Below are 23,362 nucleotides of genomic sequence, written 5' to 3'. Positions count from 1 at the left end.
TATAAAAGGAGCAGGAGTGAATCTGATCGTCTTACCTTTGTCAGGCTTAAATCGACTTTTAACTGTCTCAATAAGTTCTTGTTTAGACAATATATGAATAATCTGGAATCAAAACTGAAGACGAATCCATCTAGTTTCTGGTCGGTGATTAATTCCAGGAGGCAGACTAACGGATTTCCGACGTGCATGGAGTATGACGGTGTATCGTCCAGTTATACGGTAGATATTTGTAACTTATTTGCCAAATTATTTCAGAAGGTATACTCTGTGACGGACTTTTCCTTGCGCCGGGGTATGCTCAGTCCGTCCAGGATCCCTGTGGAATTAGAGAAGAATCCCTATCGTCTCCTTTTAAAGAGAAAGATCCCGTTTTGTTGTTAAAAAGAAACGTTATAAACTCTTTATTCCGAAATATTCAAACTACCCTTAAAGCTATGGCGACGGAGGTGGGAAACCACCGTCGGTTCTACGCCGATGGGGTTGGGAAAACCCCCACCGGGACTACGCTTAAACTAAAAATCTCAGGCTACTTCGAAAAGAAAGTGGAGGTGGAGAACCACCACTTCCTCCCAGTCGGTGGAGTTGGTAAAACCCCCACTGAGTATATAGCTTAAGAATACCCTGCTCTTTCTGAAGGTTGCGGAGGTGGAAAAACCACCACAATCCCTCTAACGATGGGGTTGGAAAAACCCCCAAAGTTGCTAAAATAAAGAACTCGTGAAATGGAAAAATCCCAGGAGTCCCATTCACCGCTAAACAAGGCGTTAGCAGGCTACTATACCTAGCTGGCTACTGTCTCAATTCGCGAAATGTGTCGCCCTTTTACACTTGTCCACACGCAGGTGGACAGTTATCCTACAACAATAAATTTTACTTATTATATGTATTTACTTAAGGTATCTTACATTTAACTGTCTTATTCTACCCATATATTGCATTATAGGTATTTATCTCCAAATTGCGTATGTAAAAATGCCTCTTGTACTGCCCCCCTAACATCTGAGTTCGTTTTTACGCATCTCCAGTTAGCTAGCATAGTTATTTTTGTTTTCCCTCTGCTGCTTGCTTATTGGGTCTTGTTGTTGTCGTCGAGTTGGTTGCCCTTCGTAGGTAACTTGTGTCTAGTACCCACGCTGTGTTGTTGGTATGCTAACGTGACCGCTTCCTAGTACATTGCATTTTTTCGTTTCTCTTTGTGCGATGTCCGCCCCGACGGTTCGCTTTAATGCCTGCTGTGCTTGGTCGCAATGGCTTGGTATACGTATGTTTGTATGTTTTTGGTGTTCTTGCAATGGGAGCTTATGTGTGTTGCTTATTGCATTCCAGCCGGTTATGGGTTATCTGTGGAAATTATAATGTTCAACCAAAATATTTACCGTATGCGGGCAGAGACAATTATTTAAACGAAGAAATTAGATGTTGTCATGAATGTTTATATGAATATTAGGGTAATTCAAAAATGATTATTTTGTATGTGTAAATTTAATTCATATAATTCAGTTTTGTACATTTTACATGCTAAATGTATAAATTCATTGTAATTCAAGTAGGATTTATACACGTTTTAATGAGTTTTGATAAATATTTGTAGGTTCGAATGTGTGGGCTCCAAAGCCGGTGGATTTGGGTCCTCACACTCTCCCCTCACCTGCCGTAAGCAGGGTTACCGTTACCAGGCCGGTCCTAGTGATTCTCACTCGGTACGTGTGACCGGCTATGTTCCGATGGAACGTCCTCTTCCGCCGCTTCGTCCGTACTACCTGTACGTGCTCCCTGATGTCTCTCGCTAATTCCTCGGGGAGGGGTTCGACTCCGGTTCGGTTGGCCCATGTCTCGGTCGCCTCCGCTGTTGTCTTTTCGAGCCACCTCTCGATTTCTGTGAGCACATCCTCACCTTCGCCTATGTTGCCATCACTCGCGTTGAGACTTAGTACGTCGCTGTCGTTGAGGCTGCCGTTGACCTCGTTGGTCAAACGGCTAAATATTTCGTTGTCGTCGTTGAGGCTGCCGTTGACCTCGTTGGTCAAACGGCTAAATACTTCGTCGTCGTTGTTGGCGTTCGTTGGTGGTCCCATTACCGCCTCCAAGATCCTCCACTTGGTCGGGGGTTCCGTGCTTGCGTTGGCGTCGTATATCCGCATGCGGAGGGTGATGTGCCGCTGGTATTCGACAAACCCCCGGCCTTGTACCTCTTCGTCGGTTTGGCGTATGGAAAGCTCGCCCTGTTGCTTCGGTGGTGGTTCGTCGCCTTCTTCCTCGCTGTCTGAGGAAATGGGAATTGGGGTAGAGTCCCGGACCACGGCACGCTCCTCGGGTTCATATCCGTACTCAGTACTGTATGTCGGGCTCTGGATCTCGTTACCCATGTCGACGAGTGACCCTGCCGACTCGCACTCCGACACCGTCTCGTACCTCGGGCTAAGTATCGGGCCGCCCTCGTCGCCCCTGTGTTACCCGAACGTTTCCGTGCCCTGACTGTCGGTCTCGCCGTCGTAGGCAACTTCCTCCTCTTCTAATGGCACTGGGCCCGTCGTATGGTGGTTGTGCTGGCTTAGGTCCCGCCGGATTCTGATACGGAGTGAACCGTCCTTAGCACTCTCGGTGGTATAACTTGCGTTGTCGCTTTTGTCCATGTTTAGAAACTTTTGATTTATTTTCGGTGTTGTGCTCCCTTTTTATAGGAGTCCTCGCGCATCGTCTAACGGTATTATTCCCGGCAGCGCTCATCATTATTTCCTGGGTACGTTGTCTTGTTGTTGCAGGATATTTGGATCTCTTTATGTGCTTTGGTTTTCGCTGTATATGTGGTCCTACTGCTGCGGAATGATGATGTACCAATATACGAATGTAAATTCAAAGTTATTCGTATTTGTACATTAGGGTATTTCAAAAAAATTATGTCGGTAAATTTGAATATTGTAAAATTTGAAAAATGTGGTTTTGCGTGTGTGGCCCCAAGGCCGATGGATTTGGGTCCTCACGCTCTCTCCTCACCTGCCGTAATGTGACTTACTGTCACCATTGTAAAATTCAATTTCTCGTAGCGGTCAATACTTGCGTTATTTATAGGGTAATCTCTCGCGATCTGGGTCTTGTTCTAAAATGAAATGTTATGCAGAATTCCGTCACCAGGTTATAGCATTGGCTGGCTATGTGGTTGACGTAGTTCATCGTCGTCAGGATCCCGTTGTCTAGGGTTGGGGCTTGCGCTCGTGCTGTGTGCCACCCACTCCGGTCTTCATCTACTACCTGTTGGTTATTGATTATGTCTGCGCGTTCGATTCCGAAACCATTTGCACCTGAATTGGCGAGTGCTAGTGAACCACACGTCGCTACCGTGCTGTAATCCGTCTGATCTTCTTCCGTGACCTGGACTGTTTGCGCGCGTGGCGTTGCTCTTACTACGGCCAGTTGCTCTGTGTGTTCCTCGGTGGATATCTCGGTGGAATGTTGGTTCGAGGTTCTACTACACGATGCTGATGATGGCGCGCGTCGTGTTGTTGCTATCGTCTCGTTTGTTCCCCGATGGGGACTTCGGTGAAGCCCCCATTCGGGGCTTGGCGGGCGCTTTTGACTTACCACGTTCGCGGGGTGAACGCATTCTTCTTTCTGTTTCTGGACTTGCTTCTTCTTCGACTGTCGCTTGATGGTATGCTTTTAGCTCGCTTATGTGTGCCGTCCTCCTTTTGCCGTTATGCACCTTGTCTAGCTCGACGATTACGGGCGATACGAAGTTCGTTACACGATGAGGCCCACTGTATCTTGGTGCTAACTTTGCTGCGAAATTGTCCACTGCTTTGGACAGCTGATGCTCTTTTACTAGTACCAAGTCGCCCACTGTCGGTTGCCATTGTCTCCTACGTAAATTATAATGCCTTGCCTGCTCCGCTGATGCTTGCTGTTGTCTACGACGTGCCATTTGATATACCTCTCGCATTTTCGCCATCTTTTCACTGAGAGCCACCTTCTCCTCGCCTGTGCCAAGTGTTTGCTCATCGTAGAGGGCATTGGGGATCCTCGGTTCCCTACCTTGTACCACGAATGCTGGACTGTAGCCTGTTGACTCGCATACGCTCGTATTCAGTGCTAGTGTCATCTCTGGCAACAACTCATCCCATGTCTTATGCTCTTTCCCAGTGAATTGTGCTATCATCCTCTTGATGTTACGATTCGCTCTCTCCGTCGGGTTCTCTTGCGGTGTGTACGGTGCCGTTAGTTGGTGCTTTATGCCGGCTTCTTGTAAAAACTTCTTGAAAATCCTGCTTGTGAACTGTGCTCCATTGTCTGTGATTAGAATTTTTGGCGCGCCAAATCGGGCCAAAATCCTCTCCCTCATACCTCTGATCACATTTTCCGACGTCGCCTTCCGTATTGCTATGATCTCTACCCATTTCGAGAATTTATCCACGAAAACTAATGCCATCGTATTACCATGCTTCGAACGAGGGAGTGGTCCAACGAAATCTGCACAAACGGTAGCAAAAGGTTCATCTGAAATCTGCGGTAGCATCTTACCTGCAGCTTGTTGCTGGCTGGGTTTGTAGACTTGGCATGCGTGGCATTGTTGTACGTACTTCCGTACGTCCCTGAACATCCCAGGCCAGTAATACCGCATCATTGCACGCGCGATGGATTTCCGTATCCCCATGTGCCCCGCGCTTGGTGTGTCGTGAATCTCGTTAAGCACTCTTCGCCTCTCCGATTTCGGTACGCATAACTTCCACGGTACCGCATCCTCACCATCCATTTGACTTCCAATTCGTCTGTATAGTCTTCCTTCCTCTATGACGTATTCGGGAAACTTCTCTGGTGTCCTCGTTACTTCAGCCATCTTTGACGTGTACCACTTGCAACTCAAACTTTCTTCATGTGTCGTAAGGCTACCCAGCTGTTCCTCCAGTGGCTGCCTCGACAGTGCATCTGCGACCACGTTCATCTTGCCCTTCCTATACTGCACGTCGAACGAATACTGCTGTAACTCGAGCGCCCATCGAGCGATCCGGCCTGACGGACTTTCGATCGCGTTCAACCATTTCAAAGCCAGGTGATCGGTGATAACCGTGAAATTGTACCCTTCTAAATACGGTCTCATTTTATTTATTGCCCACACGATTGCTAAACATTCCTTCTCAGTTGGTGAGTAGTTCATCTCGGCTTTATTCAGCCGGCGGCTAGCATACGCTATTACTCGCTCTTCGTCATCCAACCCCTGTGTGAGAACTGCTCCGAGACCATAATCGCTCGCGTCTGTCTGTAATCGAAATCTTTTCGTAAAATCTGGGCAAGCTAGTACTGGTGCTTGTATTAGTGCATTCTTCAACGCTTCGAATGCCGCCTGTTGTTCTTCGGACCATTTCCACCTACTTCCCTTCTTCAGCATTGACGTCAGTGTGTGCGAAACTTGTGAAAAGTCGGGTACGAACCTCCGGTACCAAGAAACTATCCCCAGAAATCGCCTTAACTCTCGTATGTTGTGTGGTGGCGTCAGCTCCTTGATAGCCGCAACTTTGTCGGGATCCGTGTGTATTCCTTCCTCGCTGACGACGTGTCCTAGATATTTCAAACTTTTCTTAAAAAACTCACATTTCTCTGGGTTGATCTTCAGATTCGCCCTCCGTAGCCGCCGAAATACTTCCCCTAGGTGCTTTATATGCTCTTCCAAAGTTGTGCTGGTGATGATGATATCATCCAGGTAGGCAAACGCATTTGGTTCCAACTCTGGGCCAATAACACGGTCGAGTGCTCGGTGAAACGTAGCCGGAGCGGAATGTAGACCGAACGGCAACACTTTCCATTGATACAACCCTCGGCCGGGCACGGTAAATGCTGTATACTTCTTGCTATCTTCTTCCATCGGGATTTGCCAATAACCATTTTTGAGGTCCAGACTGCTGATAAAACGCGCACTACGTAGCCTATCTAAGATATGCTGTATTCTTGGGAGTGGGTACGCATCTGGCACTGAGCGAGCGTTGAGCTGCCGATAGTCAACGCAGAGTCTCCATTTGCCGTTCTTCTTCCGGGCTAGAACTATTGGTGCACTGTGTGGGCTGTGGGATGGGTCGATGCAACCCTTCTCTATTAGCTCGTCTACCTCCTTGTTTATGATCTCCTGCATCTTTGGGTTCTTAGGGAAATACCGCTGTTTGATTGGACGGTCATCTCGCATCACTATCTTATGCGTGGCAATGTTGGATACTCCTGTCATCTCTTCGAAAATCTGTAATTCGCGCTTTAGAAACGTACTCACCGCAATGTCACTCCTCACGTCTTTCTCGATACTTGCGCTACCTTCGTCCTCCATCATGGTTGTACACGTCACCATCTCCTGCGCTCTCTCTTCTGCTCGTAACGTCATTGTTTCGTTGCCACACCTCAGCTCAAATTTAGCCTTTGCCAGATAATCTGTCCCGATCACCACGCTGTCGACTAACCCAGGCAGAACTAACAACTCACTCTGATGCACTTGATCCCCCAGTTTTACCTCTGTGTCCACTGCCTCCGCTATCCATGCTGCGCTGCCATCGCCCATCACCACTCGTGTATGTATCTTCTTGAGCTTCCGTGCGTCTATTTTCGCCGCTGTCTTCACGCTGATGAAACTTCGTGTCGCCCCCGTATCTACTGACGCCATGACTTCCTCTCCATCCAGGGTTACTGCAGCCAAGATTCGCCCTTGGGTCTGCCTAAATGTACTTACTGAGTACGAGGTTGGGTTTGTTGAGACGCCACCCCTCGATACCAATGGGGTCTCTGCCCGTTTCCCTGCTGTCCACGACAGCAGTCACGCGTTAGTATACCTACTCGGCCACACTGCCAGCAGAAATCCCTTCGTTCGTTTCGACACCCATGTGCGTAGTGTCCGCTTTCCCCGCATCGCCTGCATGCGTTCCGTGGATCGATGGGCCCTTGGCGTGGTGTCGTCGCATGCTCTGGCGTGCTCGCTTGTCGTTGCGCCTCCGTTCTCCGATCTCCTTGCTTCTCATCTTCGTGTATATATTGATAATGCTCGGTTGGCCGTCGCGGCACAAAAGGTTTCGCCGCCGGCCTTAGCGATTCTTTCTCCGGTAAGATGTTCTCGTAATCCTCGGCCATGCTTACCAGTTCCTCTAAGCTGGTGAACTCGCTCCGTTTGATGTAAAGTTGGTACCCTCGTCGACAATTTCTGTAAATCCGGTTCAGCTTCTGCTCGCCGTTGTAGTCAGCGTGACGCATGAGTGCCTGTAACGATAAAACGTAATCCTTAAACTGCTCACCTGCGCGCTGCGTACGCTGACGGACCTCGTCATCTAGCTTCTCGAAATACCTCGAGCTCAGGAAAAATTTTAGAAAGTCCTTCTTGAAGGCTTCCCACTCTTGCCACTGCCTGTTGTTGTTCCGGTACCACACCAAGGCCTTGTCCTTCAGCAACTCAGGTAGCGCTCGTGGGATGGAATCGCGACCAACTTCGTAACTGTCGGCCAACTCCTCCACCCGTTCAATAAAACATAGCGGGTCCTTACCACCGTCATATTTCAGACCCCACTTACGTACTCGGTCCATTATATTTGTGTGTGATGCTGGTTGGTACATCGCGTATGGCGGTGTTCGTGACCCCTCTTCGTGCCTGGTTGTTTCGTTGACATTTTCCTGTGTGTTGCCGCCTGGCGATGTTTGCTCGGCGTTTTCTATCGGAGTTGGTGGTCTTACCGTGATTACTGGTCGGACGTGCTGTAGGGCTAATTCTGTGAATCGTTCCTGGAATCTTGTGTCGGTACCTTTCGTCTGGATGAAGCCTGCTAGGCGCTTGCGTAGCTCTTCCACCGTTCCGCTGTCTTCCAGCCCAAACTCGGATGCGTATTTGAGAAGTTCCTCACGATTGAGATAATACACCCAAGTTACCTTCACCATGCCTGCTAGCTATTTTGCTTTCTCTCCGTGCCTTACCTGTGGATGTTTTGTATCTCGCAATCCTCTGTGGTTTGTGTCTCGAAATCCTCTGTGTGGTTATCCTCGTATTGTTACTTGTTTACCATGAGTCTATGTATTCAGAGTCCCTGCTCGGGCGCCATTTGTGACGGACTTTTCCTTGCGCCGGAGTATGCTCAGTCCGTCCAGGATCCCTGTGAAATTAGAGAAGAATCCCTATCGTCTCCTTTTAAAGAGAAAGATCCCGTTTTGTTGTTAAAAAGAAACGTTATAAACTCTTTATTCCGAAATATTCAAACTACCCTTAAAGCTATGGCGACGGAGGTGGGAAACCACCGTCGGTTCTACGCCGATGGGGTTGGGAAAACCCCCACCGGGACTACGCTTAAACTAAAAATCTCAGGCTACTTCGTAAAGAAAGTGGAGGTGGAAAACCACCACTTCCTCCCAGTCGGTGGAGTTGGTACTTGTTTACCATGAGTCTATGTATTCAGAGTCCCTGCTCGGGCGCCATTTGTGACGGACTTTTCCTTGCGCCGGGGTATGCTCAGTCCGTCCAGGATCCCTGTGGAATTAGAGAAGAATCCCTATCGTCTCCTTTTAAAGAGAAAGATCCCGTTTTGTTGTTAAAAAGAAACGTTATAAACTCTTTATTCCGAAATATTCAAACTACCCTTAAAGCTATGGCGACGGAGGTGGGAAACCACCGCGGTTCTACGCCGATGGGGTTGGGAAAACCCCCACCGGGACTACGCTTAAACTAAAAATCTCAGGCTACTTCGTAAAGAAAGTGGAGGTGGAGAACCACCACTTCCTCCCAGTCGGTGGAGTTGGTAAAACCCCCACCGAGTATATAGCTTAAGAATACCCTGCTCTTTCTGAAGGTTGCGGAGGTGGAAAAACCACCACAATCCCTCTAACGATGGGGTTGGAAAAACCCCCAAAGTTGCTAAAATAAAGAACTCGTGAGATGGAAAAATCCCAGGAGTCCCATTCACCGCTAAACAAGGCGTTAGCAGGCTACTATACCTAGCTGGCTACTGTCTCAATTCGCGAAATGTGTTGCCCTTTTATACTTGTCCACGCGCAGGTGGACAGTTATCCTACAACAATAAATTTTTCTTATTATATGTATTTACTTAAGGTATCTTACATTTAACTGTCTTATTCTACCCATATATTGCATTATAGGTATTTATCTCCAAATTGCGTATGTAAAAATGCCTCTTGTACTGCCCCCCCTAACATGTGAGTTCGTTGGTACGCATCTCCAGTTAGCTAGCATAGTTATTTTTGTTTTCCCTCTGCTGCTTGCTTATTGGGTCTTGTTGTTGTCGACGAGTTGGTTGCCCTTCGTAGGTAACTTGTGTCTAGTACCCACGCTGTGTTGTTGGTATGCTAACGTGACCGCTTCCTAGTACATTGCATTTTTTCGTTTCTCTTTTTGCGATGTCCGCCCCGACGGTTCGCTTTAATGCCTGCTGTGCTTGGTCGCAATGGCTTGGTATACGTATGTTTGTATGTTTTTGGTGTTCTTGCAATGGGAGCTTATGTGTGTTGCTTATTGCATTGCTGTATTCCCAGCATTATTTAAAATTCCAGCCGGTTATGGGTTATCTGTGGAAATTATAATGTTCAACCAAAATATTTACCGTATGCGGGCAGAGACAATTATTTAAACGAAGAAATTAAATGTTGTCATGAATGTTTATATGTATATTAGGGTAATTCAAAAATGATTATTTTGTATGTGTAAATTTAATTCATATAATTCAGTTTTGTACATTTTACATGCTAAATGTATAAATTCATTGTAATTCAAGTAGGATTTATACACGTTTTAATGAGTTTTGATAAATATTTGTAGGCTCGAATGTGTGGGCTCCAAAGCCGGTGGATTTGGGTCCTCACAACTCAGATCCTACCTCTTCACCTAGTCCGACATTCTACTCTGGTTCTCTGCATCAAATTTCTTCTTTTGATATTACAGCCGAAGATGTATTTCTGTCAATTTCAAAATTGAATAATAGTCCGAAATCAGATAGCGAGGGATTTTCTCCGTTATTCTTCAAACTATGTTCAAATACAATTTCTGAACCCCTGGCAATTATTTTCCAAGGATGCTTGAACCATGGGATATTTTTAGACTCTTGGAAGTTATGCTCCATAAATCCGGTATTTAAGTCTGATGACCGCAATGATATTCGCAACTAAAGACCTATTGTTAAGCAGAGTACTCTGGCAAAACTATTCGATAGTATCCTTCATAGCAAATTGTTTGACTACATAGTCAAGGCTATTGTTGAGTGTCAGCATGGGTTTTTTCCTGGCAGGTCTACTTCTACCAATCTGGCTTTAGTCACTAGCCAAATTGTAGATGCCTTTGAGAACCATGCGCAACTAGACGTCATCTATACTGACTTCTCGAAAGCATTTGACAAGGTCGACCACTCTATACTATTGCAAAAACTGGGGATGTACGGAATGACCGGAAGTTTGCTGAAGTTCTTCTCAAGTTTCTTATCGGAGCCAACCAGTCTACTGCGCTTATTAACGCTTGGTCTGGAATCCCACAGGGAATACACTGTGGCCCTCTGTTGTTCCTAATTTTTATTAATGATCTACCTCAAAAATTCAAATTTGCTAAATGTTTAATGTTTGCAGACGACGTCAAACTCTTTCTAACCGTACGGGATACTTCTGACTGCATTAACTTGCAATATGATCTCGATTCTTTTTATGAATGGTGTTCAAGTAATAACCTACTTTTAAATACTAACAAATGCTGCGTGGTTTCCTATTCTAAAATGGTCACTACCACCTTTTTCAACTACAAATTAAATGCTGGATCTTTAAACCGTTGTCGAGAGATAAAAGATCTGGGAGTAATTTTTGACAACCAACTCTCTTTTTCTGGTCACATCGACTTTATTAATTCCAAATCTTTTGCAATGGTTGGGTTTATTAGACGTAATTCCAGGGACTTCAAGGATCCGATGACTCTGAAGGCACTTTTTACGGCATTGGTAAGAAGTCGTCTGGAATATTGCTCGATTATATGGAGTCCATTCTATGAAGGTAGCTCACATAAAACTGAGAGAGTTCAAAGAATTTTCACCAAAATTGCTTTGCGTATGCTTCACTGGCCCGATGGCCTCCCATCATATATCAGCAGACGTAAATTGCTCGGACTCCAGGCTTTGTATGACCGTAGAACTTGTATCTCACTCATGCTTGCCTATAACGTTATCAACGGTAATATAAACTGCCCTGATTTATCTAATTTATTCGTTTCATATATTCCACCACGTGATCTAAGGCACACCAGACTATTTGTTGAAGTAACTCATCGAACGAATTACTCGTTGAATGAACCCATATCCAAGGCTTTACACCTAGCAAATCGATATAGTGGTCTTCTTAACTTTAATAATAGCATTTATAAATTTAAGCTTGAACTTTTCTCTATTTTTAACTAGTCTGTAAGGAAGTTTGTACTTTTTAGACCGAAAATATAAATATATAAATATATATAAATATATATAAAAATATATATATATATATATATATAAAAAGTCCCGAAATATCCCCGACGGGTTCCCAAACGGATCCCGAAAACCATCCAGAAATGATACCGAAAGGCTCCCCAAATCATCCCGTATTAGTCCCGAAAAAGTCCAGGAATGGCCCCGACGGGATCCCAGACGGATACCAAAACCATCCCGATGTGATCCCGGTAGGTACCCCAAATGATCCCGAAATAGTCCCGAAATGACCCCGTCGAGATCCCCGACGGATCCCGGAAACTATGCAGAAACGATGACGGAAAGGTCCTCAAATGATCCCCTAATAGTCCCGAAATGATCTCGGGCGGATCCCGGACGGATCCCGAAAACCATCCAGAAATGATGCCGAAAGGGTCTCCAAATAATCCTTCGAGATCCCCGACGGATCCCGGAAACTATGCAGAAATGATGCCGGAAAGGTCTTCAAATGATCTCCTAATAGTCCCGAAATGATCCCCGACGCATCCCGGAAACTATGCAGAAATGATGCCGGAAAGGTCTTCAAAGGATCCCCTAATAGTCCCGAAATGATCCCGGGCGGATCCCGGACGGATCCCGAAAACCATCCAGAAATGAGGCCGGAAGGGTCTCCAAATAATACCGTATTAGTCGAGAAAAAGTCCCGAACTGACCCCGACGGGATCCCGGACGGATCCTGAAAACCATTCAGAAATGATGCCGGAAGGGACCCCAAATGATCCCGACGGGATCCCGGACGGATACCGAAAACCATTCAGATGTGATTCCGGTAGTTACCCCAAATGATCCCGAAATGACCCCGTCGAGATCCCCTACGAATCTCGGAAACTATGCAGAATTGATGCCGGAAAGGTCTTCAAATGATCCCCTAATAGTCCCGAAATGATCCCGGATGGATCCCGAAAACCACCTAGAAATTATGCCGAAAGGGTCCCCAAATAATCCCGTATTAGCCGAGAATAAGTCCCGAAATGACTCTGACGGGATCCCGGACGGATCCCGAAAACCATTAAGAAATGATGCCGAAAGAGTGTCCCAAATGATGCCGTATTAGTCGAGAAAAAGTCCCGAAATGACCCCGACGGTATCCCAGACGAACCCCGGAAACTATGCAGAAATGATCCCGAAATAATCCCGAAATTACCCCGGCGAGATCCCCGACGGATCCCGGAAACTATGCAAAAATGATGCCGGAAAGGTCTTCAAATGATTCCCTAATAGTCCCGAAATGATCCCGGACGGATTCCGGAAACCATCCAGAAATGATGCCGGAAGGGACCCAAAATGACCCCGAAAAAGTCCCGTAATGATCCCGGAAACCATCAAGAATTTATCTCTCAAAGGTACGCAAATGATCCCGAAAATACACCGACGGGATGCCGAACGGATCCCGAAACTCATCCAGAAATGATTCCGGAAAGGTCCCTAAATGATCGCGAAATAGTCCCGAAATTATCCAGGAATAGTCCCGAAAATATCCAAAAATAACCCCGACGGGATCCCGGACGGATCCCGAAAACTATACAGAAATTATCCCGGAAGGGCCCCAAAATGATCCCGAAATAGTACGGAAAAAGTCCCGAAATTGCCCCTGACGGATCGCGGAAACTATGCAGAAATGATGCCGGAAAGGTCTTCAAATGATCCTCTAATAGTCCCGAAATGATCCCGGACGGATCCCGGAAACCATCCAGAAATGATGCCGGAAGGGACCCCAAATATTCCCAAAAAATGCCGAAATGACCCCGACGGGATCCCGGACGGATCCCGAAAACCATCCAGAAATGATGGCGGAAGGGACCCAAAATGACCCCGAAAAAGTCCCGTAATGATCCCGGAAACCATCAAGAATTTATCTCTCAAAGGTACGCAAATGATCCCGAAAATACCCCGACGGGATGCCGAACGGATCTCGAAACCCATCCAGAAATGATGTCGGAAAGGTCCCTAAATGATCGCGAAATAGTCCCGAAATGATCCCGGAATAGTCCCGAAAATATCCCAACATAACCCCGACGGGATCCCGGACGGATTCCGAAAACTATGCAGAAATGATCCCGGAAGGGTCCCAAAATGATCCCGAAATAGTACCGAAAAAGTCCCGAAATGACCCCGGCGAGATTCCGGACGGATCCCGAAAACCATCCAAAAATGATCCCGGAAGGGCCTCGATATGAACCCAACGGGATTACAAATAAGGCGAAGTTAATTGTAGAACCATTTTAATAAGGCACCAGGCGCGTTGGAGCGAATGAAGAGTTACAAAGAAACATACAGGTAAAGCTAATAAAAGCGTGCTAATAAAAACAATTGAAGGAGGGCGGATGGTGGGAGGAGAAGTACCGCTGCTCGTTTTTCCAAAATTGTTTAGATCTCGATCTTTATGTGCCAGATACCAAAAACTATTCATTTAGGATAAAACTTATATTCATTTATAACAGTTTATAGATTTTACACCAGAGGGGTTGATAAAGGGGAGGGGGGGGGGGGGATACGGAGGGTGTCACTGCTCACTTTGTAAGCCCTCGACTTATTTGACCTATTGAGTCTGTAATATTGGTGAAGGCCCGTATACGTAAAGTTATAATGTGTAAAAATTATTAAAAAGTAATTGTTCGAAGGGGTCGTGGGAACCCCACCCCCTTTCCATGTTCGAAAAAAATTTCGCTAGTAGACTATTGTCTGTGTCCCAAATTTCATCAAAATCCGTGTAGCCGTTCTGGCGTGATTCAGTCATAAAGACGAAAAAATACAATAATTAAATTATAACTGTTCCTAGGGGGCAGGGACCTCCCCCCTTTTGAAAAATATATAGCTAGTAGATCCTTCTAGACTATTGGCTATATGCGTGCCAAATTTCATCCAAATGGGTTCAGCCGTTCTTGCGTGATTGAGTCACAAAGACAAACGTCTGGACAAACATCCAAACATCCAAACTTTCCCATTTATATTATAAACTAGCCTTTACCCGCGGCCACGTCCGCAAGGAGAAATTAAAATATATGGGTTATTCGCGTTAGCCTGCTTATCAAGTTATCTGTTTAAAATTTTGTTTTCTGTCTAATGCATTTTATTTTTGTAATTGAGTAAAAAAAAAGAACTAAATGAGCTGATAACCTGATAGGATCCCAAATGATCCCGATATTATCCAGAAAAAGTTACGAAATGACCCCAACGCTATCGCGGACGGATCCCGAAAACCATCCAGAAATGCCCCGAAAGGGTCTCCAAAAGTTCCCGGAATAGTCCCAAAAAAACCCGAAATGACAACGACACGATTCTAGACGTATCCAGAGAACCACACAGAAATGATCCCTGAAGGTGTTCCAAAATGATCCCGAAAAGGTTCCGAAATGACCCTGACGGGCTCCCGGGCGGATCTCAAAAACCATCCAGAAAATATCCAGGAAGGGTCCCTAAATTATCCCCACATACTCCAGAAAAAGTTCCGAAATGGCTCCGAGGGGATCCACGACGCATCGCAAAAACCATACAGAAATGATTCCGGAAGGATCCCAAAATGATCCCGAAATAGTCCGGAAATGACCCAGATGGGATCCCGCACAGATCCAGAAATGATCCCGGAAGGGTCCAAAAACTATCCCGGAAAAGTAACAAAAAATCCCGAAATGGCTCCTACGGCATCCCGGACGGATCCAGAATTGATCTCGACAGGTTCCCCAAATGATCCCAAAATGGTCCCGAAATGACCCTGATGGATCCGGCAAACCATCAAGAAATTATGCCGGAAGGGCCCCAAATGATCCCAAAATAATACAGAAAAAGTCACGAAACGACCCCTAGAGGATCACCAAATGATCCCGAAATAACCCCGACGGGATCCCGGACAAATCCCGAAAATCATCCAGAAATGATGCCGGAAGGGATCCCAAATGATTCCGAAAAAGTCCCGCATTGATTCCGACGGGATCCCGAACGGATACCGAAAATCATCCAGAAATGATGCTGGTAGGTACCCCAAATGATCCCGAAATAGTCCCCAAATGACCCCGACGAGATCCCGGACGGATACCGAAAACCATCCAGAAATGATGCCGGAAGGGATCCCAAATGATTCCGAAAAAGTCCCGCAATGATTCGACAGGATCCCGAACGGATACCGAAAATCATCCAGAAGTGATGCCGGAAAGGTCCTCAAATGATCACCTAATAATCCCAAAATTACCCTTAAGGGATCCTGGACGGATCCCGTAAACCATCCAGAAAAGATCCCGATATAGCCCCGAAGAAGTCCCGAAATGACCCTGACGGGATCTCGAACGCATCCCTAAATGACCCTGACGGGATCCCGGACAGATCCCGAAATCCATCCAGAAATGATCTTGGGAGGGACCCCAATTGATCCCGAAAAAGTCCCGCAATGATTCCGACGGGATCCTGAACGGATACCGAAAACCATCCAGAAGTGATGCCGGAAAGGTCCTCAAATGATCACCTAATAGTCCCAAAATTACCCTGACGGCATCCCTGACTGATCCCGAAATCCATCCAGAAATGATCTTGGGAAGGTCCCAAAATGATCCTGAAATAGTCTCGGAAAAGTCCAGAAATTACCCTGACGGGTCCCCGGACGAAACCTGAAAGCCATCCTTAAATGATCCCGAAAAAGTCCCGAAATGACCCTGACGGGACCCCGAAAGGATCCCGAAAACTATCCAGAAATGATGCCGGAAAGGTCCTCAAATGATCTCCTAATAGTTCCGAAAATACCCTAACGGGATCCCGAACGGATCCCGACAACTATTTAGAAATGATGCCGAAAGGGCCTGCAAATGATCCCGTATTAGTCGAGAAAAAGTCCCAAAATGACCCCGACGGTATACCGGACGAATCCCAAAAACCATCCAGAAATGATGCCGGAGGACCCCAAATGATCCCGAAAAAGTCCCGACGGGATCCTGAACGGATACCGAAAACCATGCAGAAGTGATGCCGGAAAGGTCCTCAAATGATCATCTAATAGTCCCAAAATGACCCTGACGGCATCCCTGGCTGATCCCGAAGTCCATCCAGAAATGATCTTTGGAAGGTCCCAAAATGACTCCGAAATAGTCTCGGAAAAGTCCAGAAATTACCCTGACGGGTTCCGGACGAATCCTGAAAACAAATCTTAAATGTTGCCGAAAAAGTCCCGAAATGACCCTGATGGGACCCCGAAAGGATCCCGAAAACTATCCAGAAATGATGCCGGAAAGGTTCCGAAAAGACCCTGACGGGATCCCGAACGGATTCCGAAAACTATCCAGAAATAGTACCGAAAGGGCCCGCAAATTATCCCGTATTAGTCGAGAAAAAGTCCCGAAATAACCCCGACGGGATGCCGGACGATTCCCAAAAACCATCCAGAAATGATGCCGGAAGGGACCCCAAATGATCCCGAAAAAGTCAAGCAATTATTCCGACGGGATCCTGAACGGATACCGAAAACCATTCAGAAGTGATGCGGAAAGGTCCTCAAATGATCTCCTAATAGTTCCGAAAATACCCTAACGGGATCCCGAACGGATCCCGACAACTATTTAGAAATGATGCCGAAAGGGCCTGCAAATGATCCCGTATTAGTCGAGAAAAAGTCCCAAAATGACCCCGACGGGATGCCGGACGATTCCCAAAAACCATCCAGAAATGTTGCCGTAAGGGACCCCAAATGATCCCGAAAAAGTCAAGCAATTATTCCGACGGGATCCTGAACGGATACCGAAAACCATTCAGAAGTGATGCGGAAAGGTCCTTAAATGATCACCTAATAGTACCAAAATGACCCTGAGGGGATACCAGACAGATCCCGAAATCCATCCAGAAATGATCTTAGGAAGGTCCCAAGATGATCCCGAAATAGTCTCGGAAAAGTCCAGAAATTACCCTGACGGGTTCCCGGACGAATCCTGAAAGCCATCCTTAAATGATCCCGAAATGACCCTGATGGTATCCCGAAAGGATTCCGAAAACTATCCAGAAATGATGCCGGAAAGGTCCTCAAATGATCCCCTAATAGTCCCGAAATGACCGTGACGGGATCCCGACAACTATCCAGAAATGATGCCGAAAGGGTCCGCAAATGATCCCGTATTAGTCGAGAAAAAGTCCCGAAATGACCCTGACGGGATCCCGGACGAATCCCAAAAACCATCCAGAAATGATGCCGGTAGGTATCCCAAATAATCCCGAAATAGTCCCGAAATGACCTCGTCGGCATCCCGGACGGATCCCGAAAACCATCCAGAAATGATGCCGGAAGAGCCCCCAAATGATCCCGCAAAAGTCGCCAAATGACCCCGTCGAGATCCCGGACAGATCCCGAAAACCGTCCAGATATGATGTCGGAAGAGCCCCCAAGTGATCCCGCAAAAGTCCCAAAATGACCCCGACAGGATCCCGGACGGATCCCGTAAACCATCCAGAAATGATGCCGGAGGAGACCCCAAATGATCCCGCTAAAGTCCCAAAATGACCCCGACAGGGTCCCGGACGGATACCGAAAACCATCTAGAAAAGTGGTCGGAAGATACCCCAAATGATCCCGAAAAAGTCCTGAAATGATCCAGACGGGATCCCGGACGAATCCCGAAAACTATCCATCTAGGTACCCCAAATGATCCCGAAATAGTCCCGAAATGACCCCGCCGGGATCACGGGCGGATCCCGAAAAAGTCCTGAAATGACCCCGACGGGATCCCGAACGGATCCCTAAAACTATCCAGAACTGATGTCGGAAAGGTCCCCAAATAACCCCCTAAAAGTCCCGAAATTACGCCGACGGAATCCCGGATGGATCCGGAAACCATCCAGAAATGATGCCGGAGGAGACCCCAAATGATCCCGCTAAAGTCCCAAAATTACCCCGACAGGGTCCCGGACGGATCCCGTAAACCATCCAGAAATGATGCCGGTAGGTACCCCAAATGGTACCGATATGACCCCGTCGGGATCCCGAACGGATCACTAAAACTATCCAGAAATGATGCCGAAAGGGTCCCCAAATTATCCTGTATTAGTCGAGAAAAAGTTCCGAAATGACTCCGACGGGATCCCGGACGGATCCCTAATACCATCTAGAATTGATACCGGAAGGTACCCCAAATGATGCCGAAATAGTCCCGAAATGACATCGACGGTATCCCGGACGGATCCCGAAAACCATCTAGAAATGATGCCGGAAGAGACCCCAAATCATCCCGTAAAGGTCCCAAAATGACCCCGACAGGATCCCGGACGGATCCCGAAAACCATCCAGAAATGATGCCGGAGGAGACCCCAAATGATCCCGCTAAAGTCCCAAAATGACCCCGACAGGGTCCCGGACGGATCCCGTAAACCATCCAGAAATGATGCCGGAAGAGACCCCAAATGATCTCGCAAAAGTCCCAAAATGACCCCGACAGGATCCCGGACGGATCTCGTAAAACCATCCAGAAATGATGTCGGAAAGGTTCCCAAATTATCCCCAAATAGTCCCAAAATTACCCTGACGGTATCCCGGACGGATCACGAAAACCATCCGGAAATGATGGCGAAAGGGTCCCCAAATGATCCCGCATTAGTCGCGGGTTCCGAAATGACCCTGACGGGATCCCCGAAGGATCCCGGAAACTATCCAGAAATGATACCGGAAAGGTTCCCAAGTTATCCCCAAATAGTTCCGAAATTACCCTGACGGTATGCCGGACGGATACCGAAAACCATCTAGAAAAGTGGCCGGAAGATACCCCAAATGATCCCGAAAAAGTCCTGAAATGATCCAGACGGGATCCCGGACGAATCCCGAAAACTATCCATCTAGGTACCCCAAATGATCCCGAAATAGTCCCGAAATGACCCCGCCGGGATCACGGGCGGATCCCGAAAAAGTCCTGAAATGACCCCGACGGGATCCCGTACGGATCCCGAAAATCCATCCAGAAATGATGAAGGTAGGTACCCAAATGATCCCGAAATAGTCCCGAAATTATCCCGACGGGATCCCGGACGGATCCCGAAAACCAACCAGAAATGATGCCGGTAGGTACCCCAAATGGTCCCGATATGACCCCGTCGGGATCCCGAACGGATCCCTAAAACTATCCAGAAATGATGCCGGAAAGGTCCCCAAATAACCCCCTAATAGTCCCGAAATTACGCCGACGGAATCCCGGATGGATCCGGAAACCATCCAGAAATGATGCCGGAGGAGACCCCAAATGATCCCGCTAAAGTCCCAAAATGACCCCGACAGGGTCCCGGGCGGATCCCGTAAACCATCCAGAAATGATGCCGGTAGGTACCCCAAATGGTCCCGATATGACCCCGTCGGGATCCCGAACGGATCCCTAAAACTATCCAGAAATGATGCCGAAAGGGTCCCCAAATTATCCTGTATTAGTCGAGAAAAAGTTCCGAAATGACTCCGACGGGATCCGGACGGATCCCTAAAACCATCTAGAATTGATACCGGAAGGTACCCCAAATGATGCCGAATAGTCCCGAAATGACATCGACGGTATCCCGGACGGATCCCGAAAACCATCTAGAAATGATGCCGGAAGAGACCCCAAATGATCCCGCAAAGGTCCCAAAATGACACCGACAGGATCCCGGATGGATCCCGGAAACCATCCAGAAATGATGCCGGAGGAGACCCCAAATGATGCCGCTAAAGTCCCAAAATGACCCCGACAGGGTCCCGGACGGATCCCGTAAACCATCCAGAAATGATGCGGAAGAGACCCCAAATGATCTCGCAAAAGTCCCAAAATGACCCCGACAGGCTCCCGGACGGATCTCGTAAACCATCCAGAAATGATGCCGGAAGAGACCCCAAATGATCCCGCAACAGTCCCAAAATGACCCCGACAGGATCCCGGACGGATCCCGAAAACCATCCAGAAATGATGCCGGGAGAGACCCCAAATGATCCCGCAAAAGTCCCAAAATGACCCCGACAGGATCCCGGACGGATCCCGTAAACCATCCAGAAATGATGCCGGAAGAGAACCCAAATGATCCCGCAAAAGGCCCAAAATGACCCCGACATGATCCCGGACGGATCCCGTAAACCATCCAGAAATGATGCCGGAAGAGACCCCAAATGATCCCGCAAAAGTCCCAAAATGACCCCGACAGGATCCCGGACGGATACCGAAAACCATACAGAAATGATGCCGGAAGAGACCCCAAATCATCCCGAAAAAGTCTCAAAATGACCCCGACAGGATCCCGGACGGATCCTGTAAACCATCCAGAAATGATGCCGGAAGAGACCCCAAATGATCCCGCAAAAGTCCAAAATGACCCCGACAGGATCCCGGACGGATCCCGAAAACCATCCAGAAATGATGCCGGAAGAGACCCCAAATGATCCCGCAAAAGTCCCAAAATGACCCCGACAGGATCCCGGACAGATCCCGAAAACCATCCAGAAATGATGCCGGTAGGTACCCCAAATGGTCCCGATATGACCCCGTCGGGATCCCGAACGGATCCCTAAAACTATCCAGAAATGATGCCGAAAGGGTCCCCAAATGATCCTGTATTAGTCGAGAAAAAATTCCGAAATGACTCCGACGGGATCCCGGACGGAGCCCGAAGACCATCTAGAATTGATAGCGGAAGGTACCCCAAATGATGCCGAAATAGTCCCGAAATGACATCGACGGGATCCCGGACGGACCCCGAAAACCATCCAGAAATGATGCCGGAGGAGACCCCAAATGATCCCGCTAAAGTCCCAAATTGACCCCGACAGGGTCCCGGACGGATCCGTAAACCATCCAGAATTGATGCCGGAAGAGACCCCAATGATCCCGCAAAAGTCCCAAAATGACCCCGACAGGATCCCGGACGGATCCCGAAAACCATCCAGAAAGGATGCCGGGAGAGACCCCAAATGATCCCGCAAAAGTCCGAAAATGACCCCGACAGGATCCCGGACGGATCCCGTAAACCATCCAGAAATGATGCCGGAGGAGACCCCATATGATCCCGCTAAAGTCCCAAAATGACCCCGACAGGGTCTCGGACGGATCCCGTAAACCATCCAGAAATGATGCCGGAAGAGACCCCAAATGATCCCGCAAAAGTCCCAAAATGACCCCGACAGGATCCCGGACGGATCCCGTAAACCATCCAGAAGTGATGCCGGAAGAGACCCCAAATGATCCCGCAAAAGTCCCAAAATGACCCCGACAGGATCCCGGACGGATCCCGTAAACCATCCAGAAATGATGCCGGAGGAGACCCCAAATGATCCGCAAAAGTCCCAAAATGACCCCGACAGGATCCCGTACGGATCCCGTAAACCATCCAGAAATGATGCCGGAAGAGACCCCAAATGATCCCGCAAAAGTCCCAAAATGACGCCGACGGGATCCCGGACGGATCCCGTAAACCATCCAGAAATGATGCCGGAAGAGACCCCAAATGATCCCGCAAAAGTCCCAAAATGACGCCGACGGGATCCCGGACGGATCCCGTAAACCATCCAGAAATGATGCCGAAAGGTTCCCCAAATGATGCTGTATTAGTCGAGAAAAAGTTCCGAAATGACCCCGACGGGATCCCGGATGGATCCCGAAAACCATCTAGAAATGATGCCGGAAGGTACCCCAAATGATGCCGTAATAGTCCCGAAATGACATCGACGGGATCCCGGACGGATCCCGAAAACCATCCAGAAATGATGCCGGAAGAGACCGCAAATGATCCCGCAAAAGTCCCAAAATGACCCCGACAGGATCCCGGACGTATCCCGAAAACCATCCAGAAATGATGCCGGAATGGACCCCAAATGGTCCCGAAATGACACCGACGGGATCCCAGACGGATACCGAAAACCATCCAGAAATGATGCCGATAGGGTCCCCAAATGATCCTGTATTAGTCGAGAAAAAATTCCGAAATGACTCCGACGGGACCCCGGACGGAGCCCGAAAACCATCTAGAATTGATAGCGGAAGGTACCCCAAATGATGCCGAAATAGTCCCGAAATGACATCGACGGGATCCCGGACGGATCCCGTAAACCATCCAGAATTGATGCCGGAAGAGACCCCAAATGATCCCGCAAAAGTCCCAAAATGACCCCGACAGGATCCCGGACGGATCCCGAAAACCATCCAGAAATGATGCCGGGAGAGACCCCAAATGATCCCGCAAAAGTCCCAAAATGACCCCGACAGGATCCCGGACGGATCCCGTAAACCATCCAGAAATGATGCCGGAGGAGACCCCAAATGATCCCGCTAAAGTCCCAAAATGACCCCGACAGGGTCCCGGACGGATCCCGTAAACCATCCAGAAATGATGCCGGAAGAGACCCCAAATGATCCCGCAAAAGTCCCAAAATTACCCCGACAGGATCCCGGACGGATCCCGTAAACCATCCAGAAATGATGCCGGAAGAGACCCCAAATGATCCCGCAAAAGTCCCAAAATGACCCCGACAGGATCCCGGACGGATCCCGTAAACCATCCAGAAATGATGCCGGAGGAGACCCCAAATGATCCCGCAAAAGTCCCAAAATGACCCCGACAGGATCCCGGACGGATCCCGTAAACCATCCAGAAATGATGCCGGAAGAGACCCCAAATGATCCCGCAAAAGTCCCAAAATGACGCCGACGGGATCCCGGACGGATCCCGTAAACCATCCAGAAATGATGCCGAAAGGTTCCCCAAATGATGCTGTATTAGTCGAGAAAAAGTTCCGAAATGACCCCGACGGGATCCCGGATGGATCCCGAAAACCATCTAGAAATGATGCCGGAAGGTACCCCAAATGATGCCGTAATAGTCCCGAAATGACATCGACGGGATCCCGGACGGATCCCGAAAACCATCCAGAAATGATGCCGGAAGAGACCCCAAATGATCCCGCAAAAGTCCCAAAATGACCCCGACAGGATCCCGGACGT

At 48.0% G+C, this 23,362-nt stretch overlaps 1 long non-coding RNA gene across 1 annotated transcript in view; it reads right to left on the bottom strand.

Moving 5' to 3' along the window:
• Positions 1-23,362, bottom strand: part of LOC137234181 (uncharacterized) — a 771,296-nt gene that overhangs the window by 24,184 nt on the left and 723,750 nt on the right. The window lies entirely within an intron of this gene.

Source organism: Eurosta solidaginis, chromosome X (genome assembly GCF_040869045.1).
Source record: "Eurosta solidaginis isolate ZX-2024a chromosome X, ASM4086904v1, whole genome shotgun sequence".
NCBI lineage: Eukaryota > Metazoa > Arthropoda > Insecta > Diptera > Tephritidae > Eurosta > Eurosta solidaginis.
This window is presented reverse-complemented; position numbering and strand designations above follow the sequence as displayed.